The following is a 24,183-nucleotide window of genomic DNA, read 5'->3' as shown; positions in this document are numbered from 1 at the left end:
CACATCTGATTAAACTTGATTTGGTAAACTACTGTAAAATTGAACTATTTCTTAGCTTTCCAATAATTAATTATATCATATACTCTTTCAACATGAAGGTTTTGTTCCATTAGAAATTGCTGTATCATATAGCAGTGAAATAAATTTTTTTTGAGAATGCTTATCAAGAAAATATTTTTTGAGATTTTTTTTTTTCCTGTTTTGCTCTTCAGTCTGATGAACAGTGTCTAATGTTTAAGAAAATGCCATTCCACTGTATTTCACAAGCTCTAAACTTAGCCTCAAGGAGGTGTTTTTGTTGTTTTTTCCCACTCCTTGATATATTTTGTAGAAAGAGTAAAGTTTTCAAATTTATGGAAGTTGTTTTAATCAAGATCTGTCATTTAGTGGCTGAAGATAAGAGCTCTTAAATTAAATTGTGTTTCCTGTTCTCTTAATGATGAAAACAAAATATAATTTGTAAATGCATTTCTTAATAAATGCTTCGGCACTCAAAAATTATTTAAATTTTTTCCCACTAAACTTCATGCAGGTTTTTCCATCTTCTAGACCAGGAACAGATTTATATGAATTCTTACTGCATATTCTTACCTTGTTTCACAGGGTACCATGAAGCCATGCACCATGGCCCTACTGGGCTGTGCCAGGAATGCCTCAAATACTTCACAGTCAGATAACTCTGACCCTGAAATCTTTTATTTGTAACACAACCACTGGTCTACTCAGAACTTGTGGGCACATCACTAGAATAGAATACTAATTTTTATTTTAATAAAAGAGGAAAGAAGTCTTAGAAACTTCTTAAAAATTTCATGGAATCATAGAATGGTTTTAGTTGGAAGGGACCTTAAAAATCATTTAGTTCCAAATCCTTGGCCATGGGAAGACACCTTTCTCTAGACCAGGTTGCTTAAAGCCCCACCTCAACTGGCTTTGAACCCTGCTAGGGATGAGGCATCCACAACTCTGGGCAAAACTCCTGTTCCAGTGGCTCACCACCCTCACAGTAAAGAATTTCTTTCTAATATCCAGGTGTTACCTAATCTAAACCTCCCTTCCTTCAGCTCAAGGCCATTCCCCCTTGTTTTGTTGCTTTGTGCCCTTTTGAAACCCCTCTCCATCAGGAGAATACTCTTTCAGTACTGTGGGGCTGTTCCAAGGTCTTCCTGGAACCTTCTCCAGGCTGAAAAACCCAAACCCTCTTAGACTGTAGTCACAGGAGAGGTGCTCCAGCCCTCTGGTTATTAAAGAGCATCACGTGAAAGAAGAACAAGAACAACATGAACAATTTTAAAACACCCTAAAATTAAGAGATGTGGTGGGGTTGAGTAAATAAAACATGGTCAGAATTCCAAGGAGTTTTACAAAGAGTGAGATCTAATTCATACAAGTAAAACTGAGAACAGAGGAATATCCCAAACGTGTGGAGACAAAGACTTTAAGTGACACTATTCTAAAAAGTCATGGAGAAGTTGCCAGCAGAAGTCCACAGAGATAATGTTGAGTATTTTCATAAAATGCTCACTAGTAAGGTGCTAATATGGTTGGTGACAATACATTAGTCATGATTGTAAAGTGAAAAAAACTATTACAAGTAATTGCTAAAGTATCATATAAAAATAATGAATTCATTAGCAAAACAAACAAAAAACAAAAAAAACCCCAAACAAACAAAAAAAAGAGATGTTTTACAGTTAAACATCAGAATGCATACTGAGAACTTCTTTGTAGAAAGGACAAAGAATAATAAGATTTTGTCAAAACCTGATTAGGAAAAAAGGGAAGCTACCAACTTACTATTGGAAATTTTTGTTTCAGTTTTCATTCAATAGGGATGGCTCAGCTGAATAATTAGCAAGTCACAGGCTACTGGAACCAATTCAGGAATGAACTGAAATAAGGTTAGCATTTATCTTTCCTCTGATAATAGGGAGGACAGCAGGATCAAAAGATGTAAACAGCTGTGCTTAAATTTGATAGAATAGAATAGAATAGAATAGAATAGAATAGAATAGAATAGAATAGAATAGAATAGAATAGAATAGAATAGAATAGAATAGAATGATCCAGAGAGAATAGCAATCAGTCTAATTCCAGTTCTCACAGAAATGATGGAATAGTTGTCTTTGGGTAAAGACTACAGACAATCTAGAGCAGATATCCACTTGGCAAGAAAAAACATCTACCATCTACTTCCTCAGTGACCAAGCCTTACTGACAGGTGGAAGGAGTAGATATAATATATGTTAATTGCCTTCAACCATTTGCCAGTTTTATGTACTATATTCCTAAATAAACTAAGAATTAAATAATCTGGATTACACTCTTGTAACTGCAGTGCACCATGAATGTGAAGCTATAATTAGAACAGTTACTGCCTGTCAAGCTGGAAGGAAATACTGACTGGGAATTCACAGGGCCTGTCCTGAATCCAGTATTATTCAATATTTTCATTAAGGGTCTGGATGATGGAATAGAGAGTGCATTTATTAAATTTGCAGAGAATGCTAAGCTGAAAGCATCTGCAAGCACTTTACTGAATAGGATTTGAATTGAAAGTAACCTTGACAAATTGAAAAAGTAATCTAAAATTAAAAAAAAAAAAAAAAAAAAGAGCAAGAAAAAGATTAAATTCAATGAAGTACAAAGTATAACACATAGGAATAATCTCCAGCTGGGAAAAATACAAGAGGAGGAACAACTGACTATGCATCAAATTTAAAGAGGGTAATGTACCATAGTGACACTAAGAGTCAAGAACATTGTACTGTACATGCAGAGCCATTTGATATAGGAAATGTGGACTAATCTTATTTAACATGAGTGCATCTCAGTCTCAACAATTGCCATGGACAAAGCAGCCTGCTTAGATAAAGTGCTGCATCAGAAATTTTTAATGGGAAAAAATAAAGGACATTATCTTGCCTTTTGGACTGCTTGAAAAATTAGAAGTAATAATTGCCTCACTGTGTGTAGAAATTGAAAGCATGGTGTTCTTTGCAATCTTCTGTGCCAATAGATTTGAAAGTTACAGCACTTCTATATCTTCAGGTAGAAGTATACAAACTAAATTGAAGGTGTTGAACAATACCTACAAAACAGTTGAACACAAAGATTACAGGTTTTGATTAAGTATGAAGCACCTTAGAAAATTCTGCACCAAGCAAAGCTATAAATAAAAGACATATTTGAATAATGGAAGTTACCTTCCAATTTTGTTAGGAAGGTGGGGTTTTTCTGTATTTTCCCAAATGAGAATATGCATCCCTAATATGCATTTTTAATGCTATGTGTGTTATACAGCTAATTCACACAAACCCCATCTATTGTTAATATTTTTGGATTCATAGACACAATAGTTTTCCTTTTCTATTATCCTTTGTATAATATAGCTTCAGCAGATCTACTTCATCTACAGTATGGGGAATAAATAGCTGCATCAGACATTTGGAGAGGGTAATGAATTTCAAAGAGGAGTCAAAAACAGCATACTATTGTAACATATGTAAGCAGAATCTGTGTAGAACATGTGCAGTAATTATTCTACACAATGTTCACCAACATTTTTTTTAGTTATCATTGTGCCTATTTTCACAAGTTATTAAATACATTCATGAAAGGTAGTATAGTCATGTTTCCAGTCTTTGGGATCTGACTGATCAAAAATTATATTGTCTGGCAAAAAATAATTAAACACAAAAAAAATAATAAGTTTTCAGAAAATTTCTAGAAGATTGGTTACTTTTATGCATCATCTAAAGAGCTGTTGAAATAATTAGAACAAATAAAAGTTCCTTGCATCCCTGTCATTAGGATTATTAAAATATCCTTTACTCCTCACTATCTAAGCTATTTATTTATTACCACTTCATCCTGCTTGGGCAATAAAATTAGGAAAATAAATACACACTGAACAATCAGTGATTTTTGATGCAAAGCCTCTGCTCTGGAGGCTCTGATACATACCCATGTATGAGTCCATCAGTTATGTGTATTATCATGTGTATTGAGTAATGGAAGACATGTTCCAGTAAGTGATTATAAACAACTGGATGAAGCTGCTATTTTACTTCAGTTGATTTGGGAGCCATTATAGTAATAATTTGAAATTAATTACACCATCTATGTTTGTATGACCACGAAGTCTTTTTTCAATTTTAATGAAAATCATATTAATTGGAAAGGAAGTTGAGGAAGTGACTTAGATTCTAAGAAACTCCTGTTGATTTTAGTGGTGATAGTAAATCAGAAAATTCATGACTTTCTGATGCTAACTAAAAAGGAAGAGCTTCTTGTCTAGTAGGAAATGCAGTGAGAGATAGAAATCTTTAAACAGCACTTAACTGTTGTCATTCCTTAATTAGGGAAATATAATTTAATTATTTAAATTACTTTATTCAACCAAGCTGGTTAAAATATTATATATTCATTATAATGCATTTTTTGTAAAAGTAAACATGTATCACCTGCTATAGTGAGGCATTACTAAAAATTCTATTATCCATGCTCATTTAATTAAATAAAAAAATTAGTGGTACATTCTATGAAGTACTGCTTTAATCTTCTAAACTTGTTGTCAGGATGAGGCATGGTGATGTTAAAATTAATTTTATATATTCTAAGAATGACAGAAAAGGTCACCAGGCTCTGCTCATGTTGAAGAAAAAGTTTTGTTTCTGCTCTTTTCTTCAGATCCAAATTGAAATTGAGAGAGAAGATATGAGATGATCAGGTCTTTTTGACAATTCTTCATACAGATATGGGAAATTTGTCTTCAGCTTTCATACCAGACTTTAGACACCTGCAATTTTTAATTGTTATTAATAAATGAGATACAAATAAGAGTTATGCCAAATTGCCTCAGAAGTAGATAAATATAGGGAAGACATCATAAGCCCGCACATACCAGACATTTAATGTATCATCTGAGTGGAAGAAGTTGCTTTCTAAAGCAGAAGAAATAATATTGATGATTTTTTAAAGGAAGTGCCACTTTCCACTGGCATTTGATATTCTTCTAGAATGTTTGATTCAAAGTATGCACAGCAAAGGACACTGGCTAAAAAAAGAACCTCTGTGCACAAGTCCTGTAAAAGAACTCAGATGCAGGATAAGAGATACTCCTCTTTCAATTACTATCTGAATGACACTGATTACAGAGGTCTTCCTACCTAAAAGATAGAGAAAGTGAAACCAAGAGGGATAAAATGCTGATATTTTATTGGGGTTCTATCTAAAAACCCACTCTTTTCAAAATAAACTAACTTTGGCCTTGTTGTTCTTCATTGTTTTACTCTCAAGCCATTCCAGGATAGAGAATTACCTGGAATATGAGATATTTCTAATGTGAGGGATTAGCATACCCTAATAGCTGATCTTTACCTATCAATTAATTAAATTTTTCTTAATCATCACAGAGCTTACAATGAAAATTATTCTTCTGTATGTAAATGAACTGAAGAAACAGCACTCCTGACTTTCTGCCCAGATGTTAGCACAGTAAAATCTTTCATTTATTCAAGGCAACAGTTATTTTTAGAATAGGCAAATAAGATTGCAGTGATACCAAGTCACGATCAAATTCTCATATTTCTTTTCTTTTTGACTTTTAAAAAGTTACAATTGATACAACCCACTCACTGCCATTTACCATCATTAATGATTCCAGCAAGAGTGAATAACTAAAAATTATCTTTCAAGCCAAAAGCAGCTGCCAAGGTTCAAAAGCACTAAAAATTATTTAACTAAAACTTTTATGCCTAAACATGGATTTAAAAGTTTGCCAAGTGTGAGCATCTTGCTGTCTGCCAAACTGTCTGTATTGGTCAAAATGGATTGATATTTGATGTGGGAACTAGGAACACACTTCAGAGAATTTATTAGCATCTTGACTACCTATGCCTTGCCATAAGTATAGGCTTCACAGTGAACATGTCATTTTCCACATTACAAAGTATGGCATAGTCGTATTTAATGTTTCTCCCCAACCCCAGCAACAATATAACCTCTTGGAAACTGTCTCTTGGAAATGATGATATAAAAAAATTCACAAGTATTAAGAGGGAAAGAAGAATGAAGCTGAAATAAGTCTGGGTACCATTTCCTTTCAGCACAATTGTACTTTTCTAAAGCCATTGAACCTGGTATCATCAAAAGAAAATGTCACAGACTCTCAAAAGCAAAGGACAGACAATTCTACAGATTATTGGATCATGTCCTATTTATAGAAATCTAACCTTTTCAGCCCCAAAGAAAAGCAAACATAAGAGTGGAGACGTGTCATAGATCCAAGTCCCAAATTACAGTAATTTTGTACTGTTATTGTATTTTGCTAATCACAGAGACTCAGCAAAACACTTAGTGAGTCACCATTAGTATGAGCAGCCTTTCATAGTTGGTAAATACAACCACCATACTTAAATATTCCTAAAAAATATAAAATGTGGGAAAAAAAATCCAAAAAGTTTATTGCGTTGTAAGTGCTTTTTTATCTTTGAACATCAACTACATAATTTTTCAAATCAATTATTAATATAACAAGCTACACTTTGGATAATTACTGGGCAGGGGGAGGGGGGCAGGGGAGAGGAGGGAGAAAATAAGCAAATTTTGCAATTTCTAAATCAACCAATTATAATAGAAAATTCATGCCCTAATTTGCAATCAATCCAGAAAAAATAAATCACAGACAAGACATGAAGTGCCAGATAAATAGCTGTAGGTCCAGGTACACAATCAATCTGAATTCCATATGAATGAAAATGGAGTCTGGTTATCCAGTAGAACAAAGAAATCCAGAAGGCATGAACTTGCATAACCTAATTGCAACTGGCAGCAAAAAATCTGAAAATGTTTCCATACTTGGACCTAGCATCAGCTGAATCAGAAATAAACTGATTTTGGTTCTAGATTCTTTCCAAGGCCTCAAAAGATAATTTAAACTACAGGATCTGTTTTTAATTGCCCAGACAAAGTATGGAATGAGGTATTCTGTATCTCACAATAATCTTTTCAAAAATAAAAAAATTACCTTTAATAGTTCTTCTTCATTATATTCATAATCTTCAGCATAGTTCTTTAAATTAGCATTGTATCTCTCTTAAAATGAAAAAGTGGGAAGATTTGATAACTCCCTCCCACCCCAAGACTGAGTGCAGATTGTCACGTGCCTGTCATTGCAAATAAATCACCAATATTTCAAACACTGAGAATTGGTTTTGAAATCCAGTCACTCCTACATTTCTCTATATTACTGAAATTACCACCATATTCAATGGCTCACAGCTATGGCCCTTTTATAGCAAAAACAAGTGTCTTTAAATGAGTGCATATATTGAATTAAATCACTCTAAGGATAGTGCCAACCATCCCTAAATTTTAGGTGGCAAAGGGTTAGCTGTGTTAACTATCAAGACATGGCGTAAGCTTCTTTACAATAGTCTCACTAAGCTATAACTGTGATGTGACAAGGAAAACATACTTCTGTTCTCAGTTCAGAACTAAATGTGTATATATATATATATATTACTTTCTATTTTAGCAACTTAGCCTTTATCTCTCATAATTCAGTGATGTCATCTCCAAATAAAGAATATATTTATTGGTTTGCTGAACCAAGATCTTTCTACCTGATAGCAGGACAGCATTATGATTTCCAACACTGCCAGCTTGGCAGGAATAACAGCATATGTGAGATATAATAGCAGATGCTGTAGGTGTTATGAAACCAGGATTCTAGCCCTGGTCTCATAAGAAATGCAACAATACAACAAATGTAAAGTATTTTTCAAGAAACTTGTGATCTTCAAATATTAAGAGTGGAACAGCTAGGATATCAATACTGTCCTGTCGTGGTCTGACTTCAAAACTATCTTGGAAACTTCTTGTGTTGACTTACATGGGTCAACAATCTATGCAAAAGGAAAAATATATGGATTTTGATCTCCACACTATTCTACATTAAGAATATATCAGAAGCTAATTACAGTCTAGAGGAATTTATATTGCCATCATCAAATTGCCAAGAATTGATGCATACACTTCACTAAATCAACCTGGGTTCTCACTCAAAGACTGGAAAACAAAAATTTTCCCACAGTGGAACCATGTTAGTATGAGGAATTCCTGTGACATGAGTGAAATAGCGCATGTGAGAAAATTCTCACCAGTGTAAATAAGTTTTGCACAAACTAGTCTTTGGCAAGTTTGTAACCCTTGAATTTGTTATAACATACCAATGAAAAATGCTTTGATACTGGCATAAGAAAACCTCACAACATCAGGGTCATCACATTTTAAGGGTTGTTTAAACAGCCAATGTATATAAAAAAGTACTATACCAATCTATTAAAAATAGTTCACAGCACTTGTCTGCATGATCTGACACTCATTCACTTGCAATTTTTCTCACAATCCGAACTGTTTATTTAACCTATTTGTTCAGTCATTTAGATTCACATGCACTGGAATAGCATTTAATGCGTTTGAAATAAACTACATTACCTTGTGTGAGATTATATTATTGATAAGCATCTTCAAAATCTGCAAGCCTTCTTCCACACAAGGAAGGAAGGAAGGAAAGGAAGGAAAGGAAGGAAAGGAAAGAAAGGAAGGCTCTCAAATGGTCATTAAAACTCCTTCTGCAACTATTCATTACAAGAATTCATCAAAACATATGACCTTAACTTGTAACAACACTACATCCTGTTTACAGAAGTCAGGAAATTAAGAGTTGAAGCCTGATGCTGAACTTAACATTATAAGAAAAGTACTAGCAACTACATGTGAAAATAGTTTCAGTTTTTTTTTAAAAAAAAAAAGTTATATGAAGTTATTCTACTCTGGTTTCAAGCAATAAATAATTTTTATTGATTTTGTAAGCAGTTCAGATTTGAAAGCAAGGCATAATATATCACAGAACTTTATGCAGTATTTAGGTCTGTCTGTGCCCTGAAATTTTCAGCAATTATTAACATAACATAAAAGAGCATCGGGTTATTTTTTTGGAATTCCAGCTGTCTACCTGTAATCAAAAATTTTCCTTACAGTAGTGGGAAGTACCTATATGGCAGGATTAATTTGATGAGTCATATACGATGCAATTATTTATAGACAATTGTTTTTTTAATTATAAGGGATATGATAGTAAATATGCTAAAATCACTTTCTATAACCCATTATCTTTAATAAAATATATAAACAAATTAGAATATGAATATGATATGTCCTTTAGTTTAATTTAAAAATATACTCAATGTAAGTAAATGCTTATATATAAGTATATATTCCAGCAAACCCACAGTAATTTTTTGTTTGCAATCACTGCTATAATATTGGTTAGGAATAACTGTCAAAATAAAGATCAGGGAACCAATTAATTCAAAATTTCTAATGAGACACAATTCACTGAAGTCTTCTCTACTGCTCTCTCTTGAAATCTCATTTACATATTAGATTTATACCATGGGATGACACAGTTCATCCATATTTCACACAATGGTCTCAGTCAAACTCCTGGTAAAAGCCTCTATAATTTTGACAGAAAGGAAGAATCCATGTACAAAGAATGCTTCTATAATTGCACTCAACAACCAATCTGACTCTACTGTTTGTCAGACAGGACAAAACTGGCCTTCATTTTTCACCTTGTAGAGTTTCCAGCCTTCACTGCTACTTACCAAATAATATGCATAGCTGTATAAATACATTTCATAAAATGGATGTGCAGAAGTTTCCAAAATAATTGGAGCCAAAGTTAGTGTAGTATTGACACATAATTTATTTTTCTTCCTCAACTAATTTTGTGTTTCTCTACACACACTGTAGTTACAGTGCTGATGGAAAATAGTCTACATAATACTGTAAAAAACACTGGGAAGAATAAGCTGTGTAATAACTAAAAAACCCCAACTTTCTCAAAACCGAGGATAAATAAAGAAATGCATCAATAATATATAATTCTCCAGATTGGGAGCTTTTGAAAGGTGAAGTAATTTGAATATCACAATTGAATATCTCAATTAAGGTTCTTCAGGATTGAAATAATCTTGTTTTTTATGTCTACCAATCCTTGGTGAAGTTTATAAACAGCTAACATTCAATCCATTTTTTCTACAAGAGCGTCAAAACAATTTTTAACTAGGAGATGCTACCAAATGAATTCTTTCTGGCTCTTTGGAATAACATTTTGACACAAAAGCAGAAGCAGCTTTGGAAGCTTTCAAAAGCATCTGTGAAGATATTTTTGATGCTATCAATCACAATCAATCTATTTTAAATAAAAGTCCAGCATCCTTCAGTTAGAGAAGTGGAGAGGAATATTTAGTTGGTGATATGAACGCTAGTGGACACTGAATAGCAAACTGCCACACAATTTCACAACTTTAAGGGAACATGAACTTCATTTAGGCAAAGAAAACATTAGTATTCCATTGACAGTGTTTTTCCTCTATTTCAGTGGTTTTGTCTGACAAGGTTGCAGCCAGAATATGTCTCTCAGATCTGTCAACGCTGAAAAGCAACTCCAGTGACAGGAATCATCAAAAATTGACTTTTCTATTATATGAGTGCCTTATTTTCTCACTTTGACTGAAGTGGTTTCATACCTGTAAAATTTTAAACAGAATTCGTAATACAACTTGCTGTTTGTGGTATTCAGAACATACAATTCAGCCTTTTCTTTTACGAGGTATACTCTTGAATAAAAATATACATTTCTTACTGGGAGACCATAGTTTAAGACAGAGAATCTGACAACATTAAAACCAAGGTTCTGTGATGCTCTTTTTTTTGGCCTTTGAGCTGTTCTCCAGTGCTTTGTTCCTCTTTCTGTTGTCTCTCCAGTTTTCTAATCTCTTTTTCCCCATATATTTTAACCGTTAGAATTTCTCACACTGAAGTTAGCATCGAGGATAAAATATACAGTATCAGCAGGAAGATTAAAGCTCTTAAAGCATAAAGCAAGAGATCAACTGTTTCTGTATTCTGAGACCCAGAGGCCAGAGCCAGCTTAAAAAAATAGGCTGGCTGAAGAAAATATAATTCTACACTTCTTTTGAACATTTCTTCCTCTCCACAAAACCAGTAAAATTTTCAACTTTTCCCTCTGTTTCTCCTTGCAGTAGTGTCCAGGAGCTTAATTTCCCAGTGCCTGTGGCACCAATCCTGCAAAGAGTGCTCACTGTGTCCATCACCCCAATTGGTGCCAACATCTGGGAAAAGACAAGTTTATCCTCCTGCCTGTGTCTGAGCTACCAAGTACTGGCTGATATAATCTTCCTTCTGAAATGACCCTTGGTATGCAGAGGGCATCTTTGGTGGAGGGACATGATAAACTTACCTGAAAAGCAGTCCTGTCTGGTGAGCAGCAATCCTCTACCCTACATCTGAAACATTCATGTAGTACAAAAAATGGGATGAGCAGTACATCTTCATTTTTTCTTTTTTGACACAAAATTTTTGAGGAAGCCTCTGCTAGACTCTGCTTATACCAGGGACATGTAGCTGTTTTTAACAGCCAAATTATTTTGAGCACTAATTGTTTTTCAGGGAGTTCTTCCTTTGATTCAGAGCATTATGCACTATACCAAAGTGCACAACTAGAAAATATATCTGCTTTTACCACAGTGCAATCAGCAACAGACATCTTAAATTCTATAGACTTAGAGTCTAATTTTTCATTTTTCCTGTTAAATAACATATTTTAATCTAAAGGAAGAGAAACAGTTTTTACTTTACCATTTCCATTTAGTGCTGACTACGTCCAGGCTCCTCTGTAGGTCAGAAACACTGATGTCATTCTTTGTTTATTTGGAGTATGCATGCATCCAGATAAATGTATAACTTTAAAAAGTGACAGACATGTTCAGGGCAAACTATTAATTGCTGCCTGAGAAGAGTATAAAAACATGTTTATAGACGGCAGAAAATCCTGTTCAATTTTTAAACCATTTTATGCCTCAGATACACCTAGAGTACAGGACTATAGAATTGCATATTACTGTAGCTAACACACAGTATTTAGATTTAGAGCCCTTTAATTTTCTCTCATCAATATTTGGAGAAAAGTGGATTGCAGTTCTATGCAATGACAAATAGTGAATCAAATTTCAGTTTGCTTTTCACAGCTCGTTTTGTCTAATGAAATAATTCACTTGTTAAAGCTACTGATGCACAAACAGTATTGAAAATCTATCTCTTTTGTTTGCTCTATTTGTGAAAAAACCATAAAACCTAAGAAAATATTCAAGAATCTTGTATATTTACCTGGCCTAGGTAATGTGCTATAAAAATATTGAACTTGTTCCAAATCTTCAACAATATGCATACTGGAAATTAACACACTTCTAAAATAAGGTTATTGCATGTTACTCATGTAGTTTTTGATGATAAATTTTCAGTATATTTCTAGACGTTTCTTAATTGAAATCCTGATAATGTTAATTGAAATTCTATAGATTATGTTTTGGATTAAATGTTATAAAGTTCTATTACCTCTATGCCTTGAAAAAGAATAAAACATTTAAAGTTACCTCTAAATATTATTAAGGTTCTGTGGTCTGTCTTCTTCTACCCTTTTTTTCTCTTTTCTGATTTACATGATTTCTCTCTGAAGAAATATCTTGATTAAAATATCTCAAGTATGTGATTGATTCACCTCTAATGCCACTTTTCATTGCACTGTGTGAGATCTGAAATTCTTGTCATAAATTGTTTCTTACTCTTTCCTCTATACATGGTTAAATTCTGTCTACTCTGGGAGTGTAAGGCAACACAAAACCCAGAAGCACAGGGTGGCTGACACAGGGAGGCAACCCTGGAGATCATCTAGCCCAATACTGCTCAAACAGGATGCTGGAGTTGTGTTAGGTCACTGAAGGCTGTGTCCACTGGAGTTTTGGCTATCTCTGAATATTCCACAAACTCCCTGGTCAAGCCATACCAGTGTTTGGCAACCCTCAGAGGAAAGAATCTTCTTAAACAGAATTTCTGCTCTTTCAGTTGTGTCCATTGCACCTTGAGGGTTATGTCCCTAAGCACTGCAAGTCATATCACTGCCTTTTTTGAGCATTTTATCTTCACTGAAATCGGCCTGAAGCTGTTTAGGATCTAAACACCATGCAGTTAAGCCCCTTAGGGGGCACAGTCTGGCCTTGGTGAAGTTACTTTACAACACTCAGCTAAGAAAATACAAAAGGAGGGTTTAACTTAATCTTTCATAGCAGTTTAGCATTAAGAGAACTAACTTTCCTAAGGAAAAGCTCTAAAAACCACCTAGGCTCAAGGCAGTGTTCCCACAATGCCAACCTATTCTATGCAAAAGTCTACTTTTTCCTTGCTTGGAACTGGATCACAGTGCCACCAAAAATAACTACTTTCAATACCTTTGCAACCACCATATGCACTGAGCATCACGATATATATTCACACTTATCCTTGCTTAAAACCTGGGGAGAGGATTGTGTGTTTCTTTTTTTTACTTTTTGCACTGCTGGACATTTACTATAATCTCCAGGTTGCATACTGATTGAGCTTCTAGCCTCATGCCTAGCAAGGTTGCATCAGCAAGGTTTACAAATTAAACACAGTGCAACATCCAGGCTGTTTACATCAATCCACATATTCTGTCATAATGAAATGAATATCAATGCAAAACAAATGAGGCAAAACAACTGACTGGATCTGACAACATGGTAAACACTGTTTTCTCAAGTTCACTCAAGTTTTGCTTACTTTAATTTTTCCGTGCTTCATCATTTAAGCTGTCAAGATGTTAACTATTCATGTTGGCAGACAGCAACACCTGAAGATATTCTAAAACCAGCTGTGAAGGAGCATGTTGAATGTTTTTTCTCTGTGAATTGAAGGGGATTTATAAGTTTTTTTACTACTATTTTTCATTTCAATGGCTATTTTACCAATATAAACTCATAAATAAAAACAAAACAAAGCAAACATGCTCCTCTTTTTATAGCTTTTACGAGCCAGCAAAACCCTCAAAACTTTAGCCATTAAATATAATATAAATAAAAATAATATAAATAAAATATAATCTAATTAATATCACAGAGATGTTTTAATTTTCTTTGTAGATGGCTGACATTTTGACAATGTCGTGGTTTTATCATTGTTTTTTAAGATAAGATAAGAGCCCATATATTATGTCAAGCTATTGTAATTTTGTGCATGTGCTTTACAATCAGTATTCATAAAATTAAAGGCTGTATGTATTTCATAGATTTTATAGACCATATTTAAATTATATGCTTCTAATTACTGAAATTTCAAAGATTTTTCCATCATTCCTTTATCACCATCATATCTGTACAAAACTAAAGATTTCTTTAAGCCAAATAAAACCACACAAAATTATTTTTTTATATCAAGGTCAATGAAACCTCATCATTCACATTCCCTAATATCTCAGTAAGTGTATTTCTAAGCTATATTTTTACCTTTTTTTCTTTTATGCTCTTCCATCTGATACTACTTTTTCCCTTTTATTTTCCTCTTACCAGCACATTTTGAATTTCATCAATTTCCCGTGAACAAGAAATTGCCAAAAGAAACAGCACAACTAAAAATTGTACATAATTGTCTCAATTTTCTTCAGCCTTCATTTCTGAACCTTGAGTAAGAAATGCCATGAAGTGCTTGCACTTCAGAACTCAGGCAAGCCTTAGGTCTTACTTTAATGAAGAAAAAATGAAAGCAACATCAAAGCCATCATGTGTGCCATATCTTATTCTTTACCTTACCTTTGTGGGCTCCTATAATCTGCAATGAAAAAGTTGGTTTCTTTCTGAGTGAATTGTGGTTCAAATCTTCACTTTTTCACTTTGTTGCTGGGACTTTTGTTCGATATGCAGAACTCTCATAACAGTTTCAGAGAAGATCTATTGACCATGTCATGGCAGTGCAAACCTTTATGAGATCTATTTTTCCATTTTCTAACTGAAAAGATATTTAATCATGCATATACAAGAATAATTTCTACTTTAAAATTCCCATCGTGTTTCTATTGACTACATCATATTTTTGAGATATTTTAAGGCCTTTCAATTCGAAGTCAAGATTATTTACCTCGTGCTTTTGCAGTGTTTTTTCTTTTTCAAAGGTGAAAAGTACTTTATTTACTAACTAGAGGATTTCCCTAATTAGTTGACTTGGACCAGTTGCATCCTTCCACCCAATTTTTAGTATTTTATTCAATCTCTAAATATTGAGATTCTTCTGTCACAAAGAATGTATTACATGCCACATTAATACACATTCAACCCACTATTATTCTCTCTGCTTTTGCAGCAGAAGAGGGAAGCTCAGAACCCTCTGAAAGACACCTGTCAGTTTAGATAAGTCCTATTCCAATCAAAACTCCCATCTCAAAACAAGTTTTTTCTTAAAACTTTATTTTTGGATTTCACTGAAATTTCATTAAATAGAAGTTGTCAAAAGACAACAAGATAGAGAGAGCACTGTAATCCCATAATCTTGTAATTTCCAAGATCTTTACTCTTTGCTTGGAAGAAGCTCTGTGTGCCCATTAAGTACCACAGAGCCACTCCAATGCACTCACTGCAGCTGCTACAGCCCTTTCTTCACCAGGCAGCACATGAGGGCAACACAGCTAAAATCTGCAATGACTGGATGCTTCCCTAATAAAGCACAGCTCTCCAAGGACACCACTCTGTGTGATACCAGCTCAGAGGATCAGAGGAAACCTTCCAGCAGTAATCCCCATGGCAAGCAGGAGGGATGCAGAACCAGATCAGAAGTTACCAGTATTTACCTCTTTCAAATAAAGACTTTAATGTGCTTCACTACATTTTTTGCCCACAGATAATATACAGGATAAAATTACACCATTCTGTCATAGGAGTTGCTGTGATGAATGACTCTTAAAAATGAACAGAGACTGGCTCATGACATAATGGTAGTCTTAAGGGAAAATGCCAAAGCTTAACTCTTATCAGTAATTTCAGACACCAGATGTAACTAAACACAGGAATAACTGGAAACATTGAACATGTAATTCCTAGACATCTGCTTTATGAACTATGTTCATTTAACATGACACTTAAAATGTACTAACATTAAATTAATGTACTTAAATGTGTAAAATTACTGAATATATTATAACATTGTTTTCACATGTATATATAAACAGCATAAATTATAGAAAATATGTATATTTTTTGATAGTTAAGGGACTTACAACAGCTCCCACCATGTAGCTATGATATGGGTGGGAAAGACTGCAGTAATGTTCTCCTGTGAGAGGGAAAGGTTGGAGCACAGGTGAGATATGTTGCAACCTGATGTATCACAAACTGGGGCATCCATCATTGACCAGAGTTTAGATACCCCTAGCTCCTGATATAGTTTTTTTAATACAGAAAACAAGCAAAATGTGTTCACAATGACTCTGCTCTTAGCAATGAGATAATTTAATAATTGACTTGTCCACTGTTCAGTAATTTCCAGATTCTTGGTTTCAGACAACCAAGCTGAAATATAGTGCAGGAGAAATGAATCCTACATAGCAAAATTTTAGAGAAAAAACAAACAAATAAAAACTGAACAAAAAAAAAAAAAAAAAAAAAAAAAAAAAAAAAAAAAAAATTCAAGCTGAAAGAGGCTTTCCTTTGGGAAATAAAAAAAAGTCAATTAATTGTGGCTTATTTCCTTATTTTTGCAACAAATCTGTGAAAATATTTTCACAGAAAAAAGAATTGCATGTAGCTAAAGTTATCTCCTTAACAATTCACAGAAATTGATAAATATAAAGTTGACTGAACATGGAAAAAGATCTACTAGACTGCCTGGCTAGCAAGCTCTTATTTAAACAGAAATCCCTAAAAGTTTATTCATTAAATTAGTCAGAAATTTAACTCACATTTACAGCAATTAGACCATCCAAAGGCCTTTATATCTACTTAGAAAGAAATCCTGAAAGATAGTACACAAAACACAATCATTCTTATTATTTATTTATTATCAAGTTATGTCATTGACTAAACTGATTAAATTGTATTATTTCAATAATCAGAAAAAAAATCCTCAAAAACCCCAAACCACACATATAAATAACCCACATGGCTCACAACACAGAATGAATTATGTGTTCCCTTAAAACTAAAAGTTTCTAGTAGGAATGATAAATATTTTATACCATTTCTGCTTCAGTTCCTCTATAGGAAGACTATAGTCAAAATTGTAATCTAAGAATCAGTGCATCCTGTATTGCTGGTGAAAGCTTCGGGAACACATTTCCTAAAATTGTATCTGGAACATTACACTACATTGTTAATTTTTGCTCTCTCATTTTTCCACATCAAAAAATTGGTGTATTGTTTAGCTACAAGCTAGAAGTGAAAAACTAATTAATACTTACACAGTGCTTTAAACCTGTAAGGCACCATACAAATTTTAAGTTATCAGAGATTTTCAAAACACAATCTACTTCAAAATACAGTTTTTGTTGCTATTATCTAAAAATTATATTCATTTCAACATTATTTAAAGTGGGATATATACTGGGTTTAAATAATGTTAATAAGCATATATCTCTAAAAAGTCAATAATATCAAGAGGTTATCAGGACTGAATTATGGGAAGGCTCTTTATGACCTCTGTCATGTGTGAGTACATGAGGCAGATTTTGCACTGATTCATCAGTAGCAATATATCTTACCTCAATCATTGTTTTTCAGATTTGGAGGTGGCATAAACATTTTGGGGAAACTGCTGCTTATATGCACTGAGACAAGGGGAATCAGGAAATTATTCAAAAAGTAAAAGGACTTACTTGTTTTCTTTGTTTTATTTATGAATGCCTTTATATCTACTGTCAGTATTACTGATGTTACCTGGATATTTTCTCTGGAGAAAGGGAGAGTGTGTGATGTGATTTATACCACAAAATAACTGTGCTGCAGAAATAATTATTCAAACCTGACTGAGCAACCTTTTCACACTCCTCACAACCAGTGCTGGCAAGACAAACCACCAAGGGACCCACACTCTGGATCAGGGCTGTATGCAGGCACACACTGCCACACCAAAGGGCTGAGGAACAGATGCAGAGTGACAGTGTTCAACATTATCTCAAACCTTAACTACTCCTTGCAGTGACATTTCAAGACAACACAAGCTTGAAGGCTTTGACAACACAGAATTTGAGACAGAATCAACAGAAGAAGGGACTGAACAAAGCAGAGAAGCAGCAGTCTACCAGTGTAGCCATTGCCCATTTGTTCTGACTTTCCCATAATTACTAACCCATCAATACCTAGAATAACTGTTCTTCCCTTCTAAGCAAAAATTGCCTAACAATGCTACGTATCCACATTCTGATTAATGCAAAGTTCACTGGGATTTTTTATCTGATCTCATCTGCGTGTACTTCCCAGCAGGCAGCAACAGTCTCAGTATTCCTGCAGCACACAAAGCATATGACATTTGTGTCACAAAGGCCTTTGTTGGTAACCAGAACAACAGATAATTTATCTATTATTTCTGATTTTTCAGATTTTCCATTACACGTTGCACATGTTTTATGAATGCTCAGTTTCGCTTGCCTCCATCTCATCATGGAGGAGATGTCATGTCAAAAAATAATATAACAACACAAGGAAAAATACTTTCTCTTTTAGCCACTCAGTTATTTCAGAAGAAAAGAATACTAGAAGCAAAATCTGCCATCTGTAAAAGAAATGTGGAGATATGCCTTTCTTAACTACTTCTCTGAAAAAGTGCAGATTTGTTTGAAGTATCCACCACGTTAAAAGAATCTACTCCAAGGCTGAGTGGGAAATTGAGATAGAGGATCATCTTCCCATTTATTTCTGAAGAGGCAATCATGGAAGAGTAATAAAAGCTATCTGAAAGGGAACTTGCAATTTCCCCTTTGTGGATGATTGTTATGTGAGGACTGATCTGAGCAAATGCCAAGATGTGATTAACTTAAAATTGAAGTTGCCACTGTAAAAAAATTAAATTCCAAATAAAACTGTTATTTAAAAAAAATCCTCAGCAGCAAAAAGTATAAAAAAACCAAAATACATTAATACATAATTCATAATCAACAGGACATATAACACAAAAGTTAAATCTAAACTCCTCAACAAAAACAAAAAAAACCAAAAACAAACCCAAAAACAACCAGCACCTAAAGAGTAAAAAAAAACCCACCAAAAATGCACAATGCAAAAAAACCCCACCACTGACTAACTATTCACAGAAAGAGATGTCCCACAGAATAAGTGTAAATAAATGTGTCTGGCTGCACAAAAGCACAATTTTATATGCAGAAAGATTCCTCGTATTATTCCACCTTTTAAAACTATCCAACCAAGGTTTTTATTTGTGTAATTCATGTACTGAGGTCCCTCCTCTTTGCTTATTTGGGGATTTTATTTTTTTGTTTGTTTGTTTTTGTTTGTTTGTTTGTTTAGGCTATTTTAATTTTTTTTAATTATTATTATGCACGATGCTTACCTATAGGTAACTGAAGATCAGACTGATTTCTCCATAAACTTATCACAGCCTGCAGCAGTATCTATAGAATCTGTATAATGTCCCTGCTTAAAACTTTGCTATTTACTGGTTTTGCATATATTTAGGGATTCACTAATTCTCCTGAGGAGTGACAGAAATAACAGAATCAGCTTCATTCCCTCATGTGTCTTCACTTACATGATTAAAAGCAGTAAATAATCTTTTCTGAGAGGAACATAAACTACCATTCAGAGTATACTCAGCAGGTGAAAATGCTTACTAAAGACTTATCAGTCTTACAGTGGTTCTTTTCAGAATTATGCTGTTTTACAGATTTATACCTCTTAATACAATCTTGAGAATATGCAATTGAGGAAATGAAGAATAACTTTATTCAAAACAATGCAAAATCAGCTTATTTTTAAACACTAATGAAGGAATTAGCTTCACATTTGTGTTATATTCTAAAAGCATATAGTTAATATTAATTAATCTGAATATTAATCCTTTATGCATTGTTTGAAAATATTTTTAATTAACAGAATATACAATATAACCATAAAATCATCAGAGTGAGTGCTGACTACAACTTGTTCTTTATATTTTCCAAAACAGATTACTGCTTACACTACTAGAAATTTATAGGTATAGTTACTTAAATCTAGGTCTGAAAAGGCTCTTCTATATCTTTTGCAAATATTTATTATTTTCTAAAGTACTGAAGGTTCCAATATTGAAGTAATGAAAATATTATAAACTCTAACAGAATTCAAAACATGAACATAATCTGAGATCACACAGTTATATAATGTGGCCATTCCACTAATGTAACTCTTTTTAAAAACCAAAATTTATATTTGCACATGAAGAAAATTATTTTCTCATTTATACTGATCATGAAAAAGCTAATAAATTATCTTTTTGTGGTCAGATAGCAAAGCAAGTTTTTAAAAGGATTTAAATTTTAATATGGCCTCAATCCCACTGCCTGTCAGCAGCAACCAGATATGATTTGTCAAATTTTATATACAAAGCATCATCAGAGTTAAATGAATCTCTCAGAAGTAAAATCATGGAGTGATAGAACCAGTTCTGGGTTTTTCAACAACGTGGTCAAAAGTAAATTTTCTTTTCCAAAGGACACAAGGCTTGAACACAGCTGAAATGGAACATGCTTCACCTAGGATGGAGCACAAGGAAATCGGACTTGGAAATTTCTGGAGCCAGAAATAGAAATGGCAACTTGTCCTATCCTCTTTGCCCTTGCCAATGTTTCCCCCAGCCTCTGATCACTGCAGAAAGTTTTTTTACAGAAAATATAGAATCATCTATATTGAAAAAGACCCCTAAGATCATTGAGTCCAACCTGTGACTGATCACCATCTTGTCAGCCAGACCATGGCACAAAGTGCCACATCCAGTCATTTCTTGAACACTTCCAGGGATGGTGATTTCACCTCCTCCCTGGGAAGCCCATTCCAATGTTTAACAATTCTTTGCATGAAGAAATTATTTCTGATATTCAATCTGAACCTCCCCAGTGCAGCTTGAGGCTATGTCCTTCTATCCTGTCCCTGATTGCCTGGGAAAAGAAAATAACCCCCACCTGGCTACTTTCAGGCAGTCATAGGGAGCCATAAGGTCATCCCTGAGCATCCTTTTCTCCAGGTTAAACACCCCCAGCTCCCTCAGCCACTCCTCACAGGGCTTGTGCTCCAGACCCTTCACCAGCTCCACTGCCCTTCTCTGGACATGCTCCAGCACCTCAATATTTTTCTGGAAGTGAAAGGCCCAGAACTGGACAAAGGATTCAAGGTGTGGTCTCACCAATGCTCATTACAGTGTGTCCTGGTCCTGCTGGCCACACTGATACAAGCCAGGCTGCCATTGGCCTTCTTGGCCACCTGGGAACACTGAGAGCTCATGTTCAGCTGCCTGTCCACCAGTTACCCCATAAAACTTTCTACTGTTGTCTGGAAAGCTTTCCAGACATTCTTCCCTGAGCCTGTAAGACTGCCTGGGGTTGTTATGACCCAAGTGCAAGACCTGGCATTTGGCTTTCTTGAACTTCTAACAATTGTCGTCAGCCTGATCCAGCCTGTCCAGACCTTCCAGAGCCTTCCTGCCCTGCAGCAGATCAACACTCCCACCCAAGAGAGTGTCATTCACAAACTTACTGAGGGTGCACTCAATCCCCTCATCCAGATCATCAATAAATATATTAAACAGGACTGGGCCCGACACTGAGCCCTAGGGAAGCCCACTAGAGATCATCTGCTGACTGAATGTAGCACCATCCACCACCAGTCTCTAGGTCCTGCCTTCCAGCCTGATTTTAACTCAGGTTCTCAGTGGGAAAAGCCAGCTCCTCATGCCCTGCTGCTTTCCTACCTCACTTGTGCCCAGAACCCATCCACAGAGCTATGCCCATCTTCGTACTAGGATAAGATCTTTCAGCTAAAGCTAAGCCTTAAGTGCATTTGGGAAGAGAATTTTTCTCATAACTCACTTCTAGATAGACACAAGGCATTTTAGAGTGATCTGACATGGTACAAAGAGAGCCAAAGGACCACACCATCTCCCTTGCTGGTTGCTACTTGATCCCTTTATGCAAAGGGTGTATGTTCATAATGACTTCATTGCACTGTTACATGAAATTATGGTGTGAAAATTTACAGCTCTTCAACATGTATTTTCCAGGAGAAATTTCACCCAAGCTTAAAATGCTTTTAAAGTAAGTAATCTAACACTTTGCAATTAAGAAAACCTAAATGAACTTATATGACTTGGAAGAGAGCAGCTGACTTGCTCAAGACCTCAGGACAATTATTTTAAAGGCAGAGGACCTATTCTCTTTTTTTAAGGATGTAGAGAAGGAAAGTTTTTGGTTGGTTGGTTGGTTGGTTGGTTGGTTGGTATTGTTTTTTTGTTTTGGTGTTTGTCTTTTTTTGAGATAATGTGCATTGGGCTTCACAGCATTACAGAAACTTTTCAAACCTGTATTCAGAGGAGATAAAACTCATTTTGATTTTCTGATCTTAGTACAATAAGCACTAAGGGTGTAATGACTACTGCTGTTAACCTGATAGCTTTTCCCCCTCACATGGGATTGCTTTTTAACTCCTGAATACATATGCCTGACCTCAAACTTTACATAGAAAATCTTGCTTCAATATTGTATTTTTTCATTATGTCCCAGGAATATATACTAGCTAAATAATAACTTTTTAAAAATCCAGTTTTCCAATTAAATTAGTTGCACTTGGTGAACAATTGAAGAACTGAATAATTATTAATGTAAAATGAGACCCATAAAGTTGTCATTGTTTTTATTAATATCTGAATGTTGTATTTGATAAATGACTAAAATGTTATTTTGAAGTAATGACCATTTTAAGATATTTGTCTTAAATGGTGTCTTATCAATGTCGTTTAGAAACTGTTATATAGTCAAAAACTTATAGTTTTGACTGAAATCAGGGTCAGGAGAGCCAGCCCTTAATAAATCCTCTCACTTAGACTTGCATAGTTAAATGATAGCAAAGCAAACATGAAAACTTCCCATAGGAGTTTATGATCTGCTTAGGAATTATTAGAAATTTATCTAGGTGTTTTTCCATGTTGATATCATGTTGGTTTAAACTGCTAATATCAAATAAATACATAAAAAAGCACAGCATGGTCGATAACCATATTTGCAAAAAAATGTAACATTAACAAAGTAGATTAACACAGAAAATATTGCTAATATTGTAGTATTTCCAGAGAGTGCAATTTTCTCAAGCTGTTATGCTGACATCAAGTAGTACCTCTGACGTGGAAAGCCACAAACATTAAAATCAGTGAGGCATTAGAGATCACACAGATACACAATGAGAAAATAAACCATATCTGTGAATGATAAAATATAGTTTAAAAAAAAGAAAGAAAAAGTGCAGCACATCACACATTCTGTGGTTTCATTAAAATAACACAAAACCAGAATTACATAAAGTTGGAGAGACTGTTTAAAATTAAAAGAGCAGAAAGAATCACATATGAAAAAAACCCCATCCTTTTTATAAGTTTCATTACACACACACTACTTCCAAATGTTTCTTACATCCTTGGATATAAAATCATGCCATAGTTTTGAGGAATATTAAAACATTAGTTTCCTGCATACAAATTTTTCTATTTGAGAGAATTTTTTTTTCTTCTTTTTACTAGTTGTAAGAGCATACCATATTTGAAATATGTTGTTCTTACCTGTCTTGAGAAGCTCGCTTGTCACTTGTTCAGGAATACCTTGTTCCGATGCCTGTAACAATTCATCTAACCTTAAATGAAACCCTGTGCTGGGGGAGAGCTTCCCATTTCTAGTACTTTTTATACAAAAAAAAAAAAAAAATAGATGACAGATCCTTTTTACAAGGTAGCCTAGAGTGTCTAGTTCTTGTCACAATGTTGTCATAGTGACAGTGACATCAATATACTTCATGACAATCAGTACAGCAATTTTTCTCGAGACAACACCAGCGTTGATTCCTGAGTGTATTTTGTATTGACTTCCTTTTCAAGTTCTCATTAGATAATTTATTTTTGCACTATTCTTTAATTCATATTCGACTGCACTAATTATTGTGGTTGTAAGCAGCCTGGTTAAAAAAAGCAAACAAACAAAAAATACTGAAACTAAAATATTAC

General features: G+C 34.3%; 1 protein-coding gene across 1 annotated transcript in view; it reads right to left on the bottom strand.

Moving 5' to 3' along the window:
- Window positions 1-23,942, bottom strand: part of DGKB (diacylglycerol kinase beta) — a 382,002-nt gene extending 358,060 nt beyond the window's left edge. The window contains exon 1 of the mRNA XM_056485300.1: window positions 23,746-23,942. The gene's annotated coding sequence lies outside the window, so the exon portion shown is untranslated. The remainder of the gene's footprint in view (window positions 1-23,745) is intronic.
- Between the last annotated feature and the right edge of the window lie 241 nt (window positions 23,943-24,183).

This window comes from Oenanthe melanoleuca, chromosome 2 (assembly GCF_029582105.1).
Source record: "Oenanthe melanoleuca isolate GR-GAL-2019-014 chromosome 2, OMel1.0, whole genome shotgun sequence".
Lineage (NCBI taxonomy): Eukaryota > Metazoa > Chordata > Aves > Passeriformes > Muscicapidae > Oenanthe > Oenanthe melanoleuca.
Note: the sequence above shows the minus strand (reverse complement) of the source record. Positions and strands in the feature narration are given on the sequence as shown.